Here is a 23,376-nt window from a genome sequence, read left to right as displayed (position 1 = left end):
TTCTTGAGCTTTTGAGATAGTTTAAAATTTTTTGATGTCTGTAAATTCATCAGTGTTTTGCTCAATTGTGTTGGTAAAAAATTTTATTCCAAAATTGTTCTTTGAAATCTGTAATGAAGTGTCCTGAGAGGTCACAAATGTTCTGAGATTATTTTTTCTTTGTTTGAGTTCCAATGTCAAATTTGTATCTTTTAATTTTGAATTCAGAGGGACATTTCTGACATTGGAGGAGAAGCATATGAAGGCATTTCTGATCTTATGTGTAACATTGTTGAAGCCTAATGATGTTACTGTTGGTGTAACTGTGGGGGCAAAATATACTTGGCTCTCCTGTTACAATCTGGAGGTTGATTTGGGAGCCTTGATGTTTTTGTGACATGATCTCTGCATAGCAGTCTTTAATCCAACACAGTTTGCAAAGAGGTCAGAGAGATGGGGGCTGGTTGCTCCGAGCAATGTGTCTTGAGGCAGCTACAAGTCAACCTGATGGTTGACTCCTCTGTCGAACACTTGCTGCAGGTGGGTGAAACCTTGCCTTATGCTTCCATGCTCACCTTTTTACCTATTGTTTTTCTACATGTACATGTCAATCGGCTTTGATCAAACGTCCCACATTTCAAGCAGCAGCATGATTCTACCTACCGTCTCTTACTCATCTCTCTTTCTCAGTTATTATCTCAGTAAACAACAGTATGGATTTAATTTTCAGAAGATACTGATGAAATCAAATATGCACATGATGAGAGTAATAGGTAGTACAAATCAAATCATGTCTACTTGGAAGTAAGTCCATTTTTTCTGGTGGAACTTATTTCAACGTAATTGTGTAACACAATTCCCGCTCAACTCAGCAAAGTTCACTTCCAAGAATTATGTTCTGTGTGTTTTTCAAAAGTAGGTTTAGCCCAAATTATGTATTCTTTCTTAGCATTTCTTCCTGGGCAGCTAGGTTTAATGAGTTACAGGGAAAATCATTGAGAATGTATGGCAGATAAAATATTTTGTACCTGTTCTTAAAAAGTAGGTATGTGAATTTCATGGAGCTAAAAGACAAAGAGTTCTGTAACATTTTAGAATAATGATTGATCATGTTATTACTCAACCTTTCACATATTTTATCAGCTGCATGGGATACAGACTTGAAAGAAGCATTTGGAAAGAACAGGGAGAGTGAGAAAAAGTATTACTGTATGAAGCTTTGTTGCAGATCAAAATCTTAGGTAATTTGGTCTCTCAAGTATTGTTATTTCTTCAGGATTAAAGAAAAGAAGGGAAGGATTAAATTGTTTCTTCATGCCTGCTTTCATTCTATTAGCTGGCATCTCCCCATTTACAAAACATTACATTTAGTAGAAAGAGAAATTTCAACACTGTGTCTACTTTGATTTTGGAGAGCTCCTACTGATAAAAATGGGTCATTATCCCAAAATTCCTATTGAGTTGGAAATTCGGAATTTTGATTTAGGATCTACTGAATGTAAACTCCAACTAATAAGGCAGTGTTCTGTGTTAAAACTTTATTTGAAAATTGTATACTTTTTCTAGGAAATAAAACTAGACAACCAGATGTAGGCTGCAAAATTCTAGATCAGTGTTTTTCAAATTTGGCAATTGAAAATGTGTGGACTTCAAGCCCCAGAATTTCCCAGCTAGCCAGCCAAGTTTGAAAAACACTGATCTAGACAAAGAATATGTGGCTGCAAAGAGATACAGAAAAATGTACCGCTTTGCTGTCATTTTGGGTAAATCTGGATTTTTCAGCCCAGGCATGAGAGCTGTAAATAATATGAGTTCCATGCAATGGATGAAAAAAATGTGCGAAAGAGAAGTAACAGGCAGATTTCCATATCCAATTTTTCTTCATAGCTGCTGGTCAAATTGTGTGTGTCAAGCATTTCCATAGTCGTAGGAAAATGAAAAGAAACATAAAAGATTGGAGAGGGGAATAGCACAAGATAACTCTCCAGTCATCTGGCCTTTGAAAATAACCCTTTCTGAGCTATGTTTTTTCAATGGATTCCAAAAACGTTCAAGGGTTACCCCTGGACGGGTAGGAAAGTAGCCTGGAATTGCTATAAAAAGTTGGGAAAAATTAAATTCTCATCTCTTACTCACATTTCAATACCTTTCAAATGCTTTTAGTTAAAAAAACTGTTCGTTTGTTTACTATAGCTGTCCATCTCGCCATGGTGACTCTGAGTGGCTAACAACATAGAAAAACAATATGATAAGCTTAAAACCCGGAAGAAATACAATGACAGTTCAGGTGCCAGAGCAATCTGCATCAAATAACACGACAGACTGTCGTGGACTTCCCAAAATACTTTGAATTGCCCATTATACATCATTTGGCTCTATTTTTTCTGCCTTTTTGATAGTCTTACTTCATGTGTGGAAGTTAAGTTCCACATCAACCTGGTACAACTATCTATTTTTTAATCTGTATACTTGCAAGAATCTTGGTTGGTCAGCAGACCAAATAGCTTCATAAATACATATTTAATAAAAAAATAAAACTTTCCTGACAGGGTGAGGAAAATAAGTTGACTCAGACCGGTTCTCCGTTTGATGTCATTTTGATATCCATCTGCCTGGAGATTTTATTTATCATGGGTTTTATTACCCATGAAAGGGTATCAAGAGAAAGCATCTGTCCACTTCATATTTCTAGGCTTGGTCTTTTGCTATTCTGGAAAAAGCAGTTGGGCCACAGTTTCTCAATCGTTACTTGTTGAGAGCTAATGGGCAGTGGCATGGGTTCCATGTTGCAAACACCTGGCTATGCAATCCATTTTGCTGACAAGAATAATTAAATCAAAGAAAATGCTTACTCACAAAGTAGGCAATGCAATGATGGGCAGATGTGGGTTCACAAAAGACCCAGCTGAGCATGCAATTAGAACCATGCCATGCATTTGTAAACATTAAAGAGCAGGAGATGGGATCCTTGTTCAAATATTTGCAAGTTGCGGTCCCAGTGAAAATAAAACTGATCAAAGATAAACTTGAACCTGACTTCTGCTAAGAAATCATGTCTTTTTCCTGGTGTTCTTGTGGAAGTGGTTGCCCATTGTGTTTTTCTGGATTGTGTTTTTTATATCACAGTCTAGCCTTATACCCCTAGGATTTGAGGATGATCTCCCAACCAAAACTAAACTAGAACTGACCTTAGTTAGCTGTTTCATGGTCAGTTAAGTGATATTTACCTGCTGAGGCAAATAAAGTTAACTCATAAAGTTTATGTTAAAATATTTTCATGGTGTAGATGTAAGCCTTAATAAAAACAAATATAATTGTTTAGTGGAAGGAGAGATGCCAGTGGAATAGTCGCCACACCTGAAATCCAATGAATCATGGAGAGAACTAAGGCAGTATAAAATTTGTCCACTTTTTTCTTACGACTCAAGTCCAGCCGTCCATGTCCAACGATCAGGGATAGTGGCGTGAGAAAGACAGATCTCCTACACACATTTGTATCAGCATGCACATCAGCCAAAACATGAACATTTAGAGAAGCAGGCGGATTCCAAATGGATGAATATAGAACACTGTAATGATTGGAATAATAATACAATTAAAATGTTAAAAAATAATTGAATTGACTGGGCCTGATTGTTGAAGCTCTGCATTCCTCACATTCCTTTTATAATCGTGTGGAAAAATAAATGCATTCCTGTGATGTGTAATCTCTACCTTGCCAAGACTGTAGGCAAAGTTGTTCATAGTTTATGTTTTAGGAAAAAATATTTAAAAGTTTGGCAAAGCATGCAAGCATTGCTTTATTTTCTAATGGGAGCCTGATCGGGTGCTGATAACAACATCTCAGGAGGAGTAAAAAGGTTAAAATATTTGCTTATTTCTTTGCTTTTATTTCATTTTATACAAATTCTCTGGATTCAGTTGTGTCAGGTTTTATGTGTGTTTGTATTTCAAAAATTGTATTTGAAGAACTTTTAAAAATAGATTTTATTCAAAGTTTTAAAGAGGACATAAGAATGAACACAAATAAATACAAACCAGAGAAAAGAAAGAAAGAAGGAAAGAAGGGGAAAATAATTTTAAAAAACCAGTGCAGTTAGAAAAAAATAAAAAGAAATAGAAGCTTCTGATTTCTTCTATAGCAAATACAAGTATGGTTACAACATTATATCTTATTCTATGATTACAAAAAGCTCAGCTTTTTCTACTGGTATTATCTATATTTTTTTCCTAATCATCAAAACCACAGGTCATAAGTGCATTCCCCCCCCTTTCATGCAAAAAACTCTTTAAGCGGCTTCCAGTCAACCATAAATATAGATATTGTGTTTTCTCTGATCGTGGAAGTTAATGTAGCCATCCATGCAAACTCTATATTTTCACCACTGTGGGTAATGTTCCAGTCTTGCTGCACTTGTCATATATAAAAACAAAGTTCCATGACTTTTTTCCTAGGTGCCTGCCATTAGTGCCACAAGAAAAGCCTCTGGTTTTAGTTGTACTTTAATCTCTAAGATCTTCAGAATTAATGTATGCATTTGTATCCATTTTTTCCCCTAGCTTTTTTATATATCGGCCAAACATGATAAAATGTCTTTTCATGTTGTTCAAATTTCCAGCAAGGATTCAAAACACATTTATACATTCTAGACATTTGGTTTTGTCACGAATGAGGGCAAATATATGTGTCCCAGGATAATGTTGAAGAATCCAATCTGGGTCAGACTCAGTCACGAGGACCAGAAGATTACTGGAGCCCATCCTCAAGTAGGGGGGGGGGAGAGATAGAGAGAAGAGAGAAGTTCCCTGAGGATGGGCCCGGCATGAGTCCGGAAGCTCGGAAGACTAAGCTTTTGGTCTTAGTGACTGATTCAGATTGGATCCTGCAATTTCTCTGACAAATACCAACAATATATCATTTTATAGACACTCTATTTAAAGTTACACCATAATGTAATTTTTTCAGCCATGTATTTTCCCATTGCTCCAACTATATGTTGTAATCAGTTTTTTATTCTATTCTGTCTTACATTGTTTCACTTGTTCTTCTGTCTCATATTTCAACAAAAGTTAATACATTTTAGCAGTAACACATTACCATTAGTACACAATTCTGTTTCAAACTCAATCTTACATTAATCAAAACCATTACTTATTCCCTTTAAATTTTTACGGTAATTGTGCATAAGAAAACTATTGACAACAATATTCTTCCATTGTCAAATCTTTTGATTTTATTTTGCAATCTCCTTGAGAAAATTCTAGTACATCACAGTACGTTAGCCATTTTTTTAGTTTTTATTAAACATTTTAATCTTTAAAAACACAAAGAAAAACACAACGAGAAAAAACAAAAAACAAAACATACATAACAGTATAAAATAATTTACAGCCTTCTGTATCGGCTTTCACGTTTAGTCTTTATAGTTCTCCATTCTGCATTGCCTTCCTATTGATTTTACCTTGTCCAATAATATAATAAAGTTAGCCATTTATATTTACTTATATTTTCTTGTTTATAAAATTCTTTTTGTGCTGAGAGTCACAAAAGTGTTTTCGGGTAAAACTTATATTTGTATTTATTCCATACTGTAAGAAATGCCTCCTGACATAATTACTTCTGAATTCTACATTCATTTTAGCTTTGCCATATCATAAATATCTATGCATCCAAATCTCTGATCACGTATTTCCAATTTTACTAATTTCCTCTTCTTTACAGCACTCACGCTTCCATCCAAATTAAACAACAGACCGCAAAATATAATTTCAAATCTGGTGGACCCAATCTTCCATTTTCCTTTTCATTTTAGACAATTTTATATTTAACTCATGGTTTTGTCCTCAACCCTACAAACTTAACTATATATTGTTCTATTATTGTTTAAATGGTACATCAATTGTTAAACAAAGTATTGTCTGAAACAAAAAATAACATTCTAGGTAAACGTTCATCTTAGTCACACAAATTCTACTCAACAATGACAATTGTAATTTGTCTCATCTTGACATATCCTATTTAACTTCATTCTATGTCTTAACATAGTTATTCTGAAATAACGTATAACTCATATTTGTCATAGTTTGTTTTCAATCTTAAAATCCATTTTATTCATCAATTCTCTTTGATTTTATGTCTTCATATTTTTTGTTAACATCTTTGACTTCTATTAATTGTGAAACCTGCTAATGCCCCAAATTATTTTAAGTTATTTATTAAAAATGCAATTCACTTTAAAGGGTCTACCAAAACCGTATGATTAACCGTATGATTCTTTTAAAACTTTTAGATCCACATTCATTCATTTTTTTCTAGTTTCTATTTCAAGAAACTGTATTTGCAAAAAAATGATACTATTTGACCCAAACGTTTGGAAGGAAACATGAAAAATGCAATAGAGAAATAGAACAAAATTTCATCATAGGGATATCAATAAGAAAGACTGAAGAACTATTAATTTAATCATTGTTTCAGTTTATATAACTCCTTCAACAGTTCTTCAATGCAATATAAAACATGATGTAAAATAATGGTGTTATAAATTCCACGGTAATCTAAATATGGTGTTTACGTACAGCCCTATAGTTCTTGAGGCATGGAGGGTCTCAAGGACAACTTTTTCAAGATTGGAACCCAAGTACATCCTACCTTCGAGGGGGGAAATATAACATTAGATTGCTCTTTTCATCTCTATATAGCTTCTGCGGATCAAAATCATTTCATTGTTCTCAAAGTGTTCTCTTCCATCATTGCAACTCAAAGGTTATATAGAAAAACTGGATGAGGTCTCAGTGCATTCTAACCTCTGAGTTCTCTAAGCTTTGATATTAATATTAATTATTGTTAATTGTTATTAACCATTGGTATTTATGCATTTAATCTTGAGAAATTGAGTTGTTTGTAAAGTTTACAACTTTGTAAAGTTTACAAAATGACATGAGTCCTTTTGGATTATTCTCATGTGAGCTATGGACATCCTGTCTTTTAAAATATTTGGAAATATGTAAGGGATACAATGTTAGAGGCATGTCTTCCCATTGTGAGGGACTGTAAATCAACATAAATGTAATAAGACCAGGGGCATCTACAATATGGGCCAAAAAAGTCAAGGTGGCAATTGTGATTGTTCAGTCACAGTCACCTCATTTTACAAGGATTGCAACACATGTAAAAAAGATCCAGGTTTTGATCAAATTTTGTTTATCACCACTCAATCCTCTTCAGATGCTCCTGGATAAAATTGTTACTCACCACAATTTACCCACCCAAATCCTCCCTTTTCTTCTGTTTCCTAAACATGTACATAATATGGCACTACTTTTTCATTTTACATATTTTTAGGTCCACATTTTCACTGTCTTATTTAGTGGGCAGGGAGGATTTATATATGCATGCTTGTTTTTTTAAAAACCCACTGTCTTATTTTCATTAAGTTAGCTTCCTGCTGATATCATTTTTGCATTACAGAGATCTTAATTTAAACCATGACATAAATGCTTTTCATCAGTTCTTTCTCTTTTTTTGTTCTTTGTGCCAAAGTTCTTGCATTTTTAAAATAAAGAGCATGTTGTATAATAATTGCTGTAGGACAGCTCTTTTATTTTAAAATATGAAAGATAAATGGGGTGTGACATGCATATGTTTCAACATGCAGGAATTATTTCTTCAGGACTTGTTATTTTTAATCTATTTTTTCATTGAATGTTTGAGTTCCATTGAACCTGACCTCATAATAACATGAAGTTTTAAGCATTGTTTCTATTAATGTTTAAGATATAAATATTTTCCTTGTCATATTCCACACTGTCCATGTGTACAACTCCAGTTAACATTTATACTTTTAATGATCCCTTTTTAGAAAAAAAAACACAATGGAATGTTTGAATATTCTTAAATTCTGCATTATGGTGTAAGTAAATAAGTATAATCTTTATTGTCATTGTATTTAATTACAATGAAATTGGTGTTTGTATTACAAAATCCATGGAAAGACTGTAATATCAGGAATCACCTAACTCAGGGCAAGGGAAGATCTCCTTTTCACTGATGATAGTATGACGATGCTGATGTTAATCAACATATAAAGATGTACTAAAACAAAGAAAACTTCAGCTTTATCCATTCTTGCTTTGAGCAATTTCTGTATCATTTTTGCAATCCATCAATTGACACAATACCTAACAGATCAAAGTTTTGTAGAATTTCAAGACACTCACTTTTGGGGAGAAAGCATTCTCCCTCTCTAAAGGAGATACTGAAATTCCCATCTTTGAAGATAATGCTGAGCTCACACATTGTCCTTAGCCACGGTTGTTATGATCATAGTTAAGTCCTGTGCATATATTGCGACTCTATAAATACTGTACAGATCTATGCCCACAATGGATGGTTCATATTTAAGCTAACGTTTACAAGAGGATAAATGTACAATATGGGAATTGAGCCTTACTTTATTTAACTAACTAACTAACTAACTAACTAACTAACTAACTAACTAACTATCTATCTAGAATTAAACAATTCCTGACTAAATGTTCTGATTGAACACAGTCAATATCTTAAATGTTAAACAGAAATAAATATTAGGACTTGGGCATTCATATTGAGGCTAAATGAGCATCAATGGTAGCAAAGAGTTAGTTTTCTGTATCTTTTTGTTCTCACTGAATGATCATAGCTACAATATGGTCGTTCCAGCTGATGTTAGAGATTCTATGTTTAAAATATAATTTTATTTTGATTCAGAGGGGAAAAAAATAGAGCGTGGTCTGACCTGGGTAATAATTCCGTCCTGACCCCAGGAATGGGAATTAGAGGGAAGAAAAACTTGGAGCGTCTTCAATTCTGCCTAAAATTAGCATCGGCTAATGCTAGGGGTTGTCAACTATAGGTCTCCTGGGAAGTGTGAGGTATCTGGTTTACTACAAGTAATACAAAACATCCTGGGACAGGTGGAATCTTTAGATTCTCATAAGCTTATATCTGGATGATTGAATGCCTATTGGCAGAGGGCCTCATGATGGATAGAAAGGGATGACCCATTATGTCAAGGCCTTTTGGAAAAAAACGGAAGCTTGGGAAAAGCTGCTTGTTTTTCTCTCAGTAAAATTCTCTCATACTGATTTTGTTTTTGTCTTTTTAAGGAGGGGATCGGAGATCAAGTTTGTTCTGTTGATGTTTTAATGACAGTGAGGTTTTTTTTACATAAATAAAAAGTCCCACTATTTTCATAAGGCTTACCCTAGTTATATCAAATCGTTTCAGGCTTTTGAATTTCAAGAACTCCACATCAGATAGTTAATTTTTAAAAAATGGAGGAGGGAAGAAGATGCTGGTTTTGCAGTTATACCTGACATGGAATGACACAGTAATGAATTCCTACCAGTTTGGACTGGTTCAACCAAACCGGTAGCAGTTTGGCGGCCTGGGTCACTGAAACTGCAGCAACCCAGGCCTGCCACGCCCCCAAAATGGTTCTCCAGCCAGCGCTATAGGCACTGCCATCTTGCTTTTAATTGCAATTTTAATTGCAATTTTAATTGCACTGCGCATGGCGCACATGAGCAACCGACAGGAATCCAACCCTGGAATGACGGAAAGTCTTTAAAAATGTAACTGATTCTTGTTGGGTACAGAGAAGTGTTCAGTTGCAAAAAAACTTTCCCAAAACGTTTTGAGAAGCAGCGGCAAGCAAATGTTTATGCATTCTTAAATTCTAGTATTAAAATCTAAATTATTTATATCCAATTGAGATGCACAGATATCCCCAGGGAAGTCTTTATATTAACAAAGTTGACACAATTTGGGCTGTTATTCCATGTAAAAAAAAACATTTGTATGAGATGGGAAAGGTTATCTAGCAGAATGTGGCTAAATAGTTGAGGGACATTTTATTTTGTAGACTGATATCCTGGACCAGTCTTTTGCAGTCTGAGTTCCATTAGATTATTGGGTATTCAGTCAGAAATATGGAAGTCAGCGGAAAAGCTGAGTAAATCTGACACCCCTATAATCAGCTTGCTCCTCCCTCCTTTCCTCCTATTTCTAGGTTGCCCCCTGCTAATATAGCAGAGATAAATGTAGAGCAAGGGTTTCAAACTTGATTTCATTGAGGCTGCATTAGTGTTGTGTTTGATCTCGGAGGACCGGATGGGCAAGGGGATGGTGGTCATGGGCATGGTGGACGTGATGGGAAATGTGTCGGGGGGGGGCACCTATGGTGGCCAAGTGCTAAGGCAGGGCTTCCCTGAGATCCTCCCTCACTCTCATTATAATACTTGGAACCCTGACACCCACCTTCCTTCCTTCCTCCCTTTCTCTCTCCCTCCCTCCTTCTCTTCTTTTTCCTTCCCTCTTCATTCTAATTTCTTCTTCCTTTCCCTCTTTCCTCATTTTTCCTTCCTTGTTCTCTTCCCATCTTTTCTTCTTTGTCTTTCCCTTTCTCCTTTCCTGCCCCTTCTTGCATGCTCAAATGGAAAAGGGGAAACATTTCTCCTTTTGTTTTGTTTCTAGTTTTAATAGCCCTCTGTCAGCCAAAATGGGGCATGGGGGGGCACCACACACCCCGTGCCCTGTTTTGGGCCTGGACAGAACACCCCTGATGTAGAACATTACACTCTCTTCGAAGTTCCAGATTTTTCAACAGCACTGAAACATTGGATTGCTTATCAGTGATAACTGAGAGTCAATGTAGTGCAATAAGTAAGATATTGAACTAAGAATAGGGAGATCCACTAGTTCACTCTGAGACATGGAAGCTCACTCAGTGAATTTGGACTTTTCTCTCTCTCTCAGTCCAGTCCAGTTTTTCTACAGAAAAATGGAAAGAGGAAGCACAATATACATTGCCTCAAGCTCCTGAATGAAATCTAGGGCATAATCTTTATGAAGAAATACATGCATCTCAGCTGGCAGACTCTAAGATTTTTTTCATCACAGTTTCTGAACTGATTTTGCAAAATAGAGCTCCCCATTCCTGTTTATTGACAATTGATCATTTTACCAATGCACAGTCTGGTAGCTAATTGCTAGTACAGCTTTTTAAAAAAATGTCTGCATTTGTTAGGGGTTTGTGGTTTTTGTCTTATTTTCAAGATCCTTCAAGCTTTCTATTTGCACCTGGTAATAAATGCTGTTATTTAAATGCTGTTATATGTTATCATAGGCAGTTTTGTCACAAGAAGTTCTAGGGAGAAAAGCAAGTGGAGGAAGACAGCCAGGTCTCTTTCTGAAAGCTCTCAATGCAACCAGTCTCACATTTCAAAGAGATGCTAATTTTCATGATTTTTGACAAGTCATTCCTTAGATCCACTGTCCCATTCTAATAAGATGCTACAGGGTGTAATATCAAAAGGCAGATAGTATTTCTAAGATCTTTCTTCCATTGTGGGGGAAACATCTAAGAAACAGGCATCTACATGCAAACGATCACTTGCTGTATTGATGCTTGGAGATGTCAGCTACTGGACTGATTCAAGCGGAGACAAGGATAAGGTCAGTCCAAGGGCATCGTTGATTTACTTTGTTTTACCTCACAAGAGAGAGAAGCAGCTTTAGAAGGCAGCCAGGAAGGTTGTGAATGCTAACAAGGTGCACCTGTCAAGCTATGGTTTGTTGATGAAGCCCCTGGTTGCTGCTTTTTACATCATGCTACCCATAAGGTAAAGGTTCCCCTCGCACATATGTGCTAGTCGTTCCTGACTCTAAGGGGTGGTGCTCATCTTCATTTCAAAGCCAAAGAGCCAGTGCTGTCTGAAGATGTCTCCATAGTCATGTGGCCGGCATGACTAAACACCAAAGGCGCACTGAACGCTGTTATCTTCCCACCAAAGGTGGTTCCTATTTTTCTACTTGCATTTTTTACGTGCTTTCAAACTGCTAGGATAGCAGAAGCTGGAACAAGTAACGGAAGCTCACTCCGTTACGCGGCGCTAGGGATTTGAACCGCCGAACTGCCAACCTTTCTGATCGACAAGCTCAATGTCTTAGCCACTGAGCCACTGCATCCCTTATGCTACTCATACATTGTGGCTAAAACTGATTTTGCACAACACAAAGCCAAAATCTAAAAAAAGCAGATTATGACTAAATGGATGGATTTGACAACATATTTAACTAGTCCGAATAAAAAAATAGCGCCCGCATATGTTGTTTTAATTTTTGTTCTGGTATTGTAGATTAGAGGTAGTCCTCAACTTACAACCATAACTGGAATTCTATCACTAAGGAAGATGGTTATTAAGTGAATCCTGCCTGCTTTTATGATCAATTTTACCATGGTTGTTAAGAGAATCTGGCTTCCCCCATTGATTTTGCTGGCTGCTAAGGTTGCAATGATGATCAGGATGGTGCAGCTGTTATAATACATGTTGTTGTTATTAGTTGCGAAGTCGTGTCTGACCCATTGCGACCCCATGGACAACGTTTCTCCAGGCCTTCTTGTCCTCTACCATCTTCTGGAGTCCATTTAAGCTCATGCTCACTGTTTCGCTGACTCTGTCCAGCCACCTCATTCTCTGTTGTCCCCTTCTTCTTTTGCCTTCAATGTTTTCCAGCATTAGGCTCTTCTCCAGTGAGTCCTTCATTTTCATTAGGTGGCCAAAGTATTTGAGTTTCATCTTCAGGATCTGGCTTCTAAAGAGCTGTCAGGGTTGATCTCCTCTAGGACTGACCGGTTTGATTGCCTTGGGGTCCAAGGGAATCTCAGGAGTCTTCTCCAGCAACATAGTTCAAAGGCCTCAATTCTTTGGTGCTCAGCCTTTCTTATCTTCCAACTTTCACAGCCATACATTGCAACTGGAAAAGCCATAGCCTTGACTATATGGACTTTTGTTGGCAATATAGTACAATATAATAAATGCTGGTTGCCAAACACCTGGCTTTTGATCACATGATTGTGGGAACATAATGATGGTCATAGTGGTGAGGACCAGTTGTAAGTCTCCCCCTCTCAGCACTATTATAACTTCAAATGGTGGCTAAATGAATGTTTGTAATTTGAGGATTATCTGTAAAATCTAGTATAAGCACTGTTCCTTCAGCTAGTTCATGTTTCAAAATATTGTGTGAACCTATATAGTAGGTTGAATCACCTTAATTGTGTTGCCAAATTATGAAGAGTGTTAACCATAACACCCCAACTTTGGAACAATTATACTGACTGACTAATGTTTCAGACCAAAGCAAGCTTATTACTACTGAATTTTAAAGCTCTAAAATGGTTTCAAAGTATATAGGGTGAAGGACTGCTGTCACATAATCTTGACTGAGCCTTGGCTTTTTATCTATGTAATTATGGTATGGGGCAAAAGACAAGAGTCATTTTAGGAGAGACCCCTCAGCTGTAGAATGTTTTCATATAAAGAATTGTAATTAAATGTCTCTCTTCTTTGCATATGAAATTGGTTGGTTTAATGTATTTAACTGCTATTAGAACAGTTTGTGTTATAAAGTACTATGTTTTCATACTGCAAATGACTGGATTGAAAGACTTTAATGATTTTATAATATTGTACTCTTTAAAAACTTTTTTTTTATAAAAAGTGAGTCACTTTAGCAGAATGGTTAGTTTTGATGAATGGTATGTTATTTAAATAATAAAGTTGTTGAAGTGCCAGATGTGACTGTTTCTGAATGGTGCTAAATTTGCCAGAATGTCCCAGACATTTGACAGTTTTGGTTAGGTTATTGTGACATCCTCTGTGTGGGATTGCTTTTGAAGAACTTTCAGAAGGTACAGTTGGGTCCAAAGTATGACAGAGTTGTCACTGGCTCAATTTTTTAAATATAATTTTTACAGACTTAAGTAATAGAGCCAAGGTGGCGCAGTGGTTAAATGCAGCACTGCAGCTACTGCTAGATCAGCAGGTCAGCGGTTCAAATCTCACCGGCTCAGGGTTGACTCAGCCTTCCATCCTTCCGAGGTGGGTAAAATGAGGACCCAGATTGTTGGGGGCAATATGCTGACTCTCTGTAAACCGCTTAGAGAGGCCTGAAAGGCCTATGAACTGCTATTGCTATTGCTATATTGCTATAATAAATCACCATCTGTTCTTGTATGAATCTACACTAGGGGTGTCAAATGCACTGGCCACACCTACTCCCAGTTTATGAAAGGGGGGAAGTTGCAATATGTCACATGACAACAATGTGTCATCGCGAATTTGACATCCCTGATCTACATTGACTTCACCTTTGATAACAGCTAGGTCTTTTCTTCTGTTCTGTAACTTAATCGTATTTAGAAAGGTATTACTTCTGGAGTTTCCATATTGCTATCACAGCTAATATCACAAGCCATGAATTTATCTACGGTTGACTCAGCCATCCATCCTTCCGAGGTGGGTAAAATGAGCACCCAGATTGTTTGGAGTAATATGCTGACTCTGTAAACTTGTTCTGGAGAATGATTTCCTGCTTGAAATTCTCAAGAATCCAAATTTGCAGTTTCAACACTTCATTAACTGTGTAGGAGTTGTCGCAGCAAGTCCCACTAAGAAATAATGTGGCACTCCTCCATGAAATACTGGAATATCCTCTACAACAGTGTTTCTCAATCTTGACAGCTTGAAGATATGTGAACTTCAGTATTGCTGGCTGGGGAATTCTGGGAATTGAAGTCCACACATCTTCAAGCGCCCAGGGTTGAGAAATGCTGCTCTACAATCTTCTTATTTTTAACTGAAGTGAGACCTATTGCCCATTCATTTAAGATTTGGTTTAAAAGCTTCATTGCCTCCTTAGTGCAGAAGAGACATCTACTTTCCATTGGAACTCTCCTAGGTCCTTAAATAAATAGTTAAATTCCTTCATAGCATAAGGAATCCAGTTAAGGAGTTGGGTGGCCATAAATCAAGTAAACAATAAATATTATTTTTACTTATTACACCATTTCTCAACATATGAGTGTTTCAGCCATTAAAATTCCCAAACAATATGGCCATTATTGAGAATTCTGGGAGTTGAAGTCTATTGATTTGGACACACTACGACTGGGGATGGAGATGAATCCACTACTTTCTCTTGATGGCTCTTCAAAGATTGTTCAATCTTCTGAGGATAAATAGACAAGGCAGCCTATGTGCTGGAATATTTCTCTCCTTCTTAGTGTGCAGGATGTCACACCACAGGATTAGAGCATTATCCCTTTGCTCTTTGCATAGTCTTTGCAATAATGTTCAGGATTCTATCTTCGACATCTACTCTCATGATTTCCTGTGGAATAATCCCAGTTTGAACACCGCATGTATGGTAAATCTTATTTTTTTCTTATTTAGGGCAAGGAAGGGTATTAATATTTTAGATCAGCTTATTATTCAGCTATTTTTAAACCATTTGAGCCACTTTAAGATTATAATTCTTTTTCTTTTTTTAAAAAGCAAAATGGCCATATATATTCAACTGAAATACTTTTTGATCTCACAGGATTTTTGAAAATATTGAGACTATGATCTTAAAATAAGACAAATTCAACAAATATATATATTTTAAAAATATACACTGGAAAAAAATGTTTTAAGAAAAATCTACCTATCAGCATCTTTGTGTTGGAAATATAAAGGTTAGTGGGAACACTTATATTTATAATATGGTCTTGTCCTTTGTGGTTTAATATCCAATATAGATTTTGGAAGGGACATATTTAATTATAGTTCCCCGCCATTTGGAAGTTCATAAAATATGAAAAGCTGTACATTTAGCAAGCAACTGCTGTGGTAAGGAAGGTTCTTTTGTTACCATGCAAAGATACCATCACTGTAGATTGATGGTATTTGTTTAAGCTCCACTGATAAATTGGCTGTCAACCTAATGGAAAGAAATTAGTCCTTACAGTTAAAATGTAGGTTTTTTAATAAAAAAAATGGAGCTTAAAAAATTTCTAGGGTACTTTTTGACTTTTTTTTTTGTATCCATATGCTTTTTTTTAACTTATACTTCCTTTCATTTTGAATCTCAAAAACAAATAAAGCATATAAAATGCAGGCAAAAACAGGATTTCTGCTACTAAATTGTAATTTTGCTCTTAGTAGATAGATAATGGTTCTTTTCAATCTTCCTGTCTATGGCCTAATTTATGGGAAAATCCTTTATTTTCTATTTGCATTTGTTTCAAAACCTACATTTCTTATTCCATGTTATTTTTGAAGTAGGAAAATGCTGTTGCTTCAGAGCTTGTATAGTTTTGTATCTACAGTCAAAGGAGCACTTTATGCATAAGAAAATCTTAAGCAATCTTCTTGGCTTATTTTCTAGCAACGACATGGCAATTTAATTACAAATGTGCCTTATGGATGTAGAATAAGGAAGATTTCTCCAGCACCTTTGTTTGGAATCTGGAGCCGGGAAGAGACTGGCATATATCAGCAACAAACACAGATGTTAAGAGGGTTTAACATTTAGATAGGCACTATTAGAGGAACAAAAAATCTCATGCCATATAGGGAGAAACAGAAAACAGTACTTTAATTTTATAGAAACAAACAAACTTTAAAACTTCCATAAATTATATGTCCAAAATATAATAATAGAGCTAGATTTGAAAATTAGATAACTTTCATAGCTTGCAAATATTATTTTGTTAAATGTGCATGTTTTATTTCAGCAGGAAGAAAAAGAACAGTTAATTGCAGGATCTTCATTTTCAATGCTTTCAAAATGCTGATAGGATTTACAGATTTCCTGAGCTTTTAATAAAAATAGTATCCATAGATATATGTATTATATATTTTCAGTAATTTCTATATAATACTCAAAATAATTTGGAAGATTTGAAAAATCAAATAAAACCTAAGGCTTCACATAATTTAAAGGGGTTTCTGAGTCACATTTTTGGGATATGCTCATTGTTAAGATATATATTAATTGTATTTTCCCATACTAGTTATATAATCATTGAGCAAAATGCATGAAGTGTGGGAATTAATGTTTGGCAGAAGATGATATATGCGATATGTGGTGATGCTTCCTTTTGTGTATTGTAGACATGATTTCTTTCTACATGTAGTGTACCTAAAACAGTGTTTTCCAAACTTGATAATTTTAAGATATATGAACTTCAACTTCAAAAATTCCCTAGTTGGCGGTTACCATTTTATAGAAAGTAGCAGGATAACCAAAACTCATAGACTGAAGGTTCTAGAACCAACTTAGAGACAACTTTCAGTCTACAGATAGACCTCTACTTACAATACAATACAATACAATAGCAGAGTTGGAAGGGACCTTGGAGGTCTTCTAGTCCAACCCCCTGCCTAGGCAGGAAGCCCTATACCATTTAAGACAAATGGCTATCCAACAACTTCTTAAAGACTTCCAGTGTTGGGGCATTCACAACTTCTGGAGGCAAGTTACAATCACAACTGAGTCCCAAATTTCCATTGCTAAGCGTGACAGTTGTTAAATGAGTTTTGTCTTATTTTATGACCTTTTTGCCATAATTGTTAAGCAAATCACTGCAGTTGTTAAGTGAATCATGCAGTCATTAAACAAATTTGGCTTCCCCCCTTTTGCTTGTCCAAAGCTGTCTGGGAAGTTTACAAATTGTGATCACATGACCCAGCGGTTCAGTGCAACTGTTGTAAATACATGCCAGTTGCCAAGCACTGAAATTTTGATCACCTGACCATGGGCCCGCTACAACGGTTGTAAGAGTGAAAGCCAGTCATGTCATATTTGTCAGTTCCATTGTAACTTCAGAAGGTCACTAAACGAGTGGTTGTAAGTTGAGTACTACCTGCATTAGGCCACTAACATACCAGGTGTGTACATTGCATTTTGGAATGGTTTATTCATAACCTGAGAAATGATCAATACCCAGACAAAACAAACACTTTTAAGACATGAACAGACTGTACATTGTTTGGAAACAGTGGAATGCATCTAGTTCATACAGGGCTTACCCTCAGGCAATTCAATCATCATAATTGCAGTCTCACACTCTATCTTCTGACATATTCTTCTCTGTAGATTCCAGGATCTGGGATTCTTTCTTCTGAATAAACATGGATGACACCTTCAGGGTCTGAAAGGGAGAGGGAGAAACCAACTTGTCAACTGCACTCCAAAATAAACCTTTCTGGATGCAAAATAATTCTTGCAACACCCTTGCACTAGACTGTAGCTTTTTTTTAATGGAATGTGTTTAAAACCTGTAGAATGTGTAAAACCCAAGATCTAGACTAGTGTTTCTCAATCTCAGTCAAGCATGGAGAATTCTGAGAACTGAATTCCTAAACTTGCCAAATTGAGAAATATTGGTCTAGATCAGGGGTGTCAAACTCGATTTCATTGACAGCTGCATCAGGATTCTGTTTGACTTTGGGGGGGGAGGGTGTGTGGCCAGGGTGCGCATGGCCAGCTTGATGTCACTCCTGTCACAGGCACCTGTGGTAGCCTGAGACTCTGCCAGCACAAACGGGCTCCCAAACTCTGTTTTTGCTGCCACGTCCTCCTGCAACCGTCTGCCAGTGAAAATGGAGTTTGGAAGGGCTGCATGCAGCCATTCTGAGCTCCGTTTTCACTGGCAGGGAGTTGCAGGAGGCTCTGGCAGCTGTTAAGGGAGTTTAGGAGCCAGTTTTCACTGGTAGAAGCACTGCAGGTGGTCCTTTGCTATTTCTAGGGCAGTCCCCCAGGCCAGATCTAAGTACCCTGTGGGCTAGATCCAGACCCCAGGCCTTGAGTTTGACACCTCTGGTCTAGATTATCCTATAAATCTTACCTGTCCTGTATGTTGGATCCCCAACTATTGCCTGAGAATTTTAGGCCCTCTAGTCTTTTTCAGAGGTGGGTTGCTGCTGACATTACTGCTGGTTCAGTGCGTGTGCAATTTTGCACTTGCACGCTTGCTTCGCTCACACATGTGCAGTTGCCCATAAATAGATCTGTGCATGCGCAGAACATTAAAAAATGGGGAAAAAAACATGTTGCGCCGACTGGGAAACTGGTTTTGAAGCTGGTTCGTGCGACCCAGGCCGGCAAACCACTACCAGTTTGGCCGAACTGGTTTGAGCCAGTAGGAACCCACTTCTCATCTCAATCATCTGGACAATGTCAGATTAGGGAAGACAGAATGAATGGATGGAAACCAATCAAGAAGAGAACTAAGGAGAAATTTCAGTTAGAACAATTAACCAGAAGTTGTGAATGTTGCAACACTGGAGGTTTTTTTAGAAGAGATTGAACAACTATTTGTCTGAAATGTTATAGGGTTTCCTGCTTGAGCAGGGTGTTGAACTAGAAGACCACCTTCCAACTCTGTTATTCTGTTAAGACAGTTTTTGTGTGAATTTTGACACTTTCCTGGCTTCCAAAAGTCATATTACTTTAAGGAATATCAAACATGCTGTGCTGGTGCAATATCCAACGAACTTCTTTCTCCTTTTTCAGAGTGAAAACTCCCTAAAAGCAACCAACAAAATAATAGCTATTGTTTCTCCATGAACCTATGCAGTCTCCGTTTAAAGTCACCCAAACTGGCTGAGTTTACTGCAGCTGTTAGCAACCAATCCCACAATTTAACATTATATATAAAAAGTGGGACATGGTGGCTCAGTGGCTAAGACTCTGAGCTTGTCCATCAGAAAGGTTCAGTAGTTCGATGGTTCGAATCCCTAGAGTCGCGTAACAGAGTGAGCTCCCATTACCTGTCCCAGCTTCTGCCAACCTAGCAGTTTGAAAGCACATAAAAATGCAAGTAGAAAAATAGGAACCACTTTTGGTGGGAAGGTAACAGCGTTCCGTGTGCCTTTGTCTTTGGACAGCATGGCTCTTCGGCTTTGAAACGGAGATGAGCACTGCCCCCTAGAGTCAGGAATGACTAGGATATATGTGCGAGGGGAAACTTTACCTTTACAAAAAGTATTTCCTCCTTTGGGTCCTGAATCTTTTTGTATTCAATTTTAGTAGATGACCTTGAGTTTAAACATTGTGTGAGTGGGAGGAAAAGTGTATCTCTACTCACACTATTTGTGCCTAGCACAATTTTATACATTTGTATTAGGACTTCTTTTGCCTATATTTGTTTTAAGCCCTGAAGCCCCTAACTCTTCTAGCCTCCTAATGACTTTGGTTTGTTGCGGTTTTTTGCTAGCTCCGGATGCACATTCAAAATGGTTACCACTTCATTGTGGCCACAACATCCGCCATCTTGCAGAATTTAACCCTCTCTTGCAAATGTTGCTGTAACTTATCCAAAATTAGATGAAGGTCAGAGAAACTACAGATCCATATTCTTTATATTCTAAGTGCTTATCAGATTTCCCAAACCCAATTCAGGTACAGCTCTTGAAAAACTCTCAGCATAGACTCAAAATGCTACTGGTTGAACCTTGAGACTTTTAATTTGTCCGTTTTAGTCTTCTAAAGACAGTGATCAAAGGACAGCATATTCTTTTCTTCCTTATGACTACCACTCCAGTAAGCAATTTCAGAATGCCCATGGCCAATCTAGGGTCAATAATAATTTCACCACTTCTTGGGAAAACCATTGATGTAAGAAATCTTCCCATTCCCTAATATTTATGGCTTCATCTTGGGTTGAGCAGTTCTACTCATCTGTTGCTACAGAGAAGAAAGAGAGAGAGACACATCTATACACCTGCACATACGTAGCTATGGGAAAGGCAATAATTTTTTGGCCAGTAGCCATCTCTGGGATTTTGAGAGCACATTATAGGTGCTTTACAAAATGGCTATTATATGAGGATTTGCCTATTCATAAAATGGTTGTCCTGGCCAGTTGCCAAAACTCCAAAAGGCTTGCTGGCTTCTGGCCACAATAAAGTGTTTTCCGTCTTTAGAAAAAGTTAAACTGGTAGGTTTCTCCCTGACACCTTCTCTCCTCAGGATGTTCTTTGGCACCCCACCTTAGCTTTAATCAGGAGGTAGACCTACTTCTTAAAAAGAATTGGGGTGCAACTACTCATTCTTCTTCTTTGCTAAGAATATATAATGAAACCTATTTGAAAATTTCATATGGATTGAGATGATGCCAGCGGCTACATCTCCCCTCCTCCCACACCATGGCAGCTTCTCACTGATTTTGGTTGTAATTAAAAGGAATAATTAAAATTAAAATGAGGTGGGGCAGGGAGAATAGCAGCCCATCTATTTAGACTGGGTTTCTACCAAAAGATATAATCATTCTTCTGCTTCTATTCTTTTGCTCCTGTACTTTTAATCTAGTTTTCATTTGGCATTTACTGGCATAAACCGAAACTAGCCAGAATATTTAGATTATTATTGCTTCCAGATAATAAAAAAATCTATCATATAATTTAAGTTTGAAACCAAACGTTTAGACCAGCTGGTCCTCTTGATACATTGGTATTTAACTATGCTAAAATTCAATTCCTTGGGAAGGAACAAAAATTAATAAAAAGAAAGACTGGAGAATGATAACGTATCATTATATTTCAAGAAATCACAATTTTATATGAAATTATTTTATGATGGAACATTTGATGCAGGATGAAGATCTTCTTTATCATAGGCTTCCTTGACAAAGACATTTTTAAATTTGATCATTTTAAAATCCAGTTCATGTAAAAGTATAAACAGTTTCTATAAAGTGAATTAAGTCTACACCAGCTACTAAGTTATTCCAACTTCCTTATATGTTAATAATTATTTTAATTTTTATTTATATGTATAATAAAACTAATTTAAAGAAGGCCACAATGCTAAAGGAATGATTACCTGACTCTCTGAAGCTCTTAATCTTACTTTTCCCCCATATTCTCAAGTCAGCTAACTGTTATTATGGCAAAATAATAGGAATGAAAACAAGTTCACTTTAATTATTTAATATATTTATATACTTTATAACACTTCATTGATGGCTGATTGATGAAAATTCTATTGGTCATTAGCAAAAAATTGACTTACTGAGGAAAAAGTCAGAGGAAGTGTGAGACGATAGGAAAAGTAGTTATAGAAATTAAAAAAATTAAAAAGGCATAATATTTATACGGGTAATTTATATAGCCAGACATCAAAGGTTTAAATGTGATTTATGTCACACTGAAGATGACTGGAATTGTTTAATATTTTTAAGAGCTTGCCAAAGGAAGCTTGATCACGGAATATGTTCACACCAATCTTCTCAAATGGGAATCATTCATTTCTGCTCATTTTAGTCTGCTGATGAAATCTCAGTGGCAGGCTGCCAAATTATAGTAGCATGATTCTTTGTGTTATATCTAAAAAGTAGTTAAATACGTTCAGCACATCTATTGAACTAAATCTACATAAGCTTCCAAATACAACCTAAAATTCTGCTCTACAAATGCCATCCATTGCAGGGATCTGAGGCTGAAACAAACAGCATGAAAACCCTGGCTACTTTTCTGTTCAAGGTGTTTTAGAGCTGATTACAGATCCCAGTGAATTTGCGACATCCACACACCATCAGCTCAAATATTGACTCTTACTAGTTCCTTGGTTATGGCCCAAATGATTGTTAGAAGGAACCATCCCTCTCCTTGCTCCTTTCAGGTTATGGCTCACTCTGGTTTTAGGAGCTGAAGATGATGTAAAAAAAACCCAAGAGGTTAATATATGAAGCATTATAAGGCTTTAAGTTTGTGGTACACAAACCAATCATTCTCAGGAGGAAAAAGAAGGGCCAAAAGACCATTGGGAGTGGGAGGAGAAGGCATATGATTATACCCTGGCACTGAAAAATATAGCTTAATTTTCTGTGTTCAGCAGTAGGTAGATTTTCTGTGCATGAATGATGTCTTTTTTGCCAAAATAGAGCACTGTACTTAGTCATGGCAATAGAGCCTCTCTTGTTATTATATTTGGGTTGAATCTATTGTCATGCCTGGTGAAGTCTGACAGACATTTCCAATCTGGAGTTTCCAGGTATATTCGATTTCAATTCCCGTAACCCTCAGGTCTAACTGCAAAAGTTAGACCTGATCTTTCATTGTTCTGCCTTTAAAACACAAACTCTGCTTTTGTTTGTTTTTCCTGGTTTGTTCAGTGGAAACTGGGAAGCAAAATGAATTAATGATGCTTGCACAACCCTCTCAAGAAGCATTATTAAACTTGGCATAGCACAATATTAGATATTTCTTTTCTTTTTTAGTCATCATTTTTTCTTAATTCAAATAATACCTCATCAATCATTCAACTTGTCTCATAAATCAAGCTAACCATTCCATACTTGTATTTACACTTCTCATGAATCCTTTTCTCTCAGCTTTTCATCACTTTACAACAGTATTTAAGATCCAATAGTGTATTAGTCATCTCTTTTATTGTAGAAATACATAATACTCCTATGCTATCGGCATAATTGTAAAGCTGTTATAAATCATAAACTGTCACAGATATTTGTCTTTGTAGAATCCAATTGCCTCGTTCATTTCCCTTTTTCGTCTATGTGTTCTTTT

Source organism: Thamnophis sirtalis, unplaced genomic scaffold, assembly GCF_051295495.1.
Source record: "Thamnophis sirtalis isolate CommonGarterSnake01/CBP01778 unplaced genomic scaffold, rThaSir2_p1.2 scaffold_2, whole genome shotgun sequence".
NCBI lineage: Eukaryota > Metazoa > Chordata > Lepidosauria > Squamata > Natricidae > Thamnophis > Thamnophis sirtalis.
Note: the sequence above shows the minus strand (reverse complement) of the source record.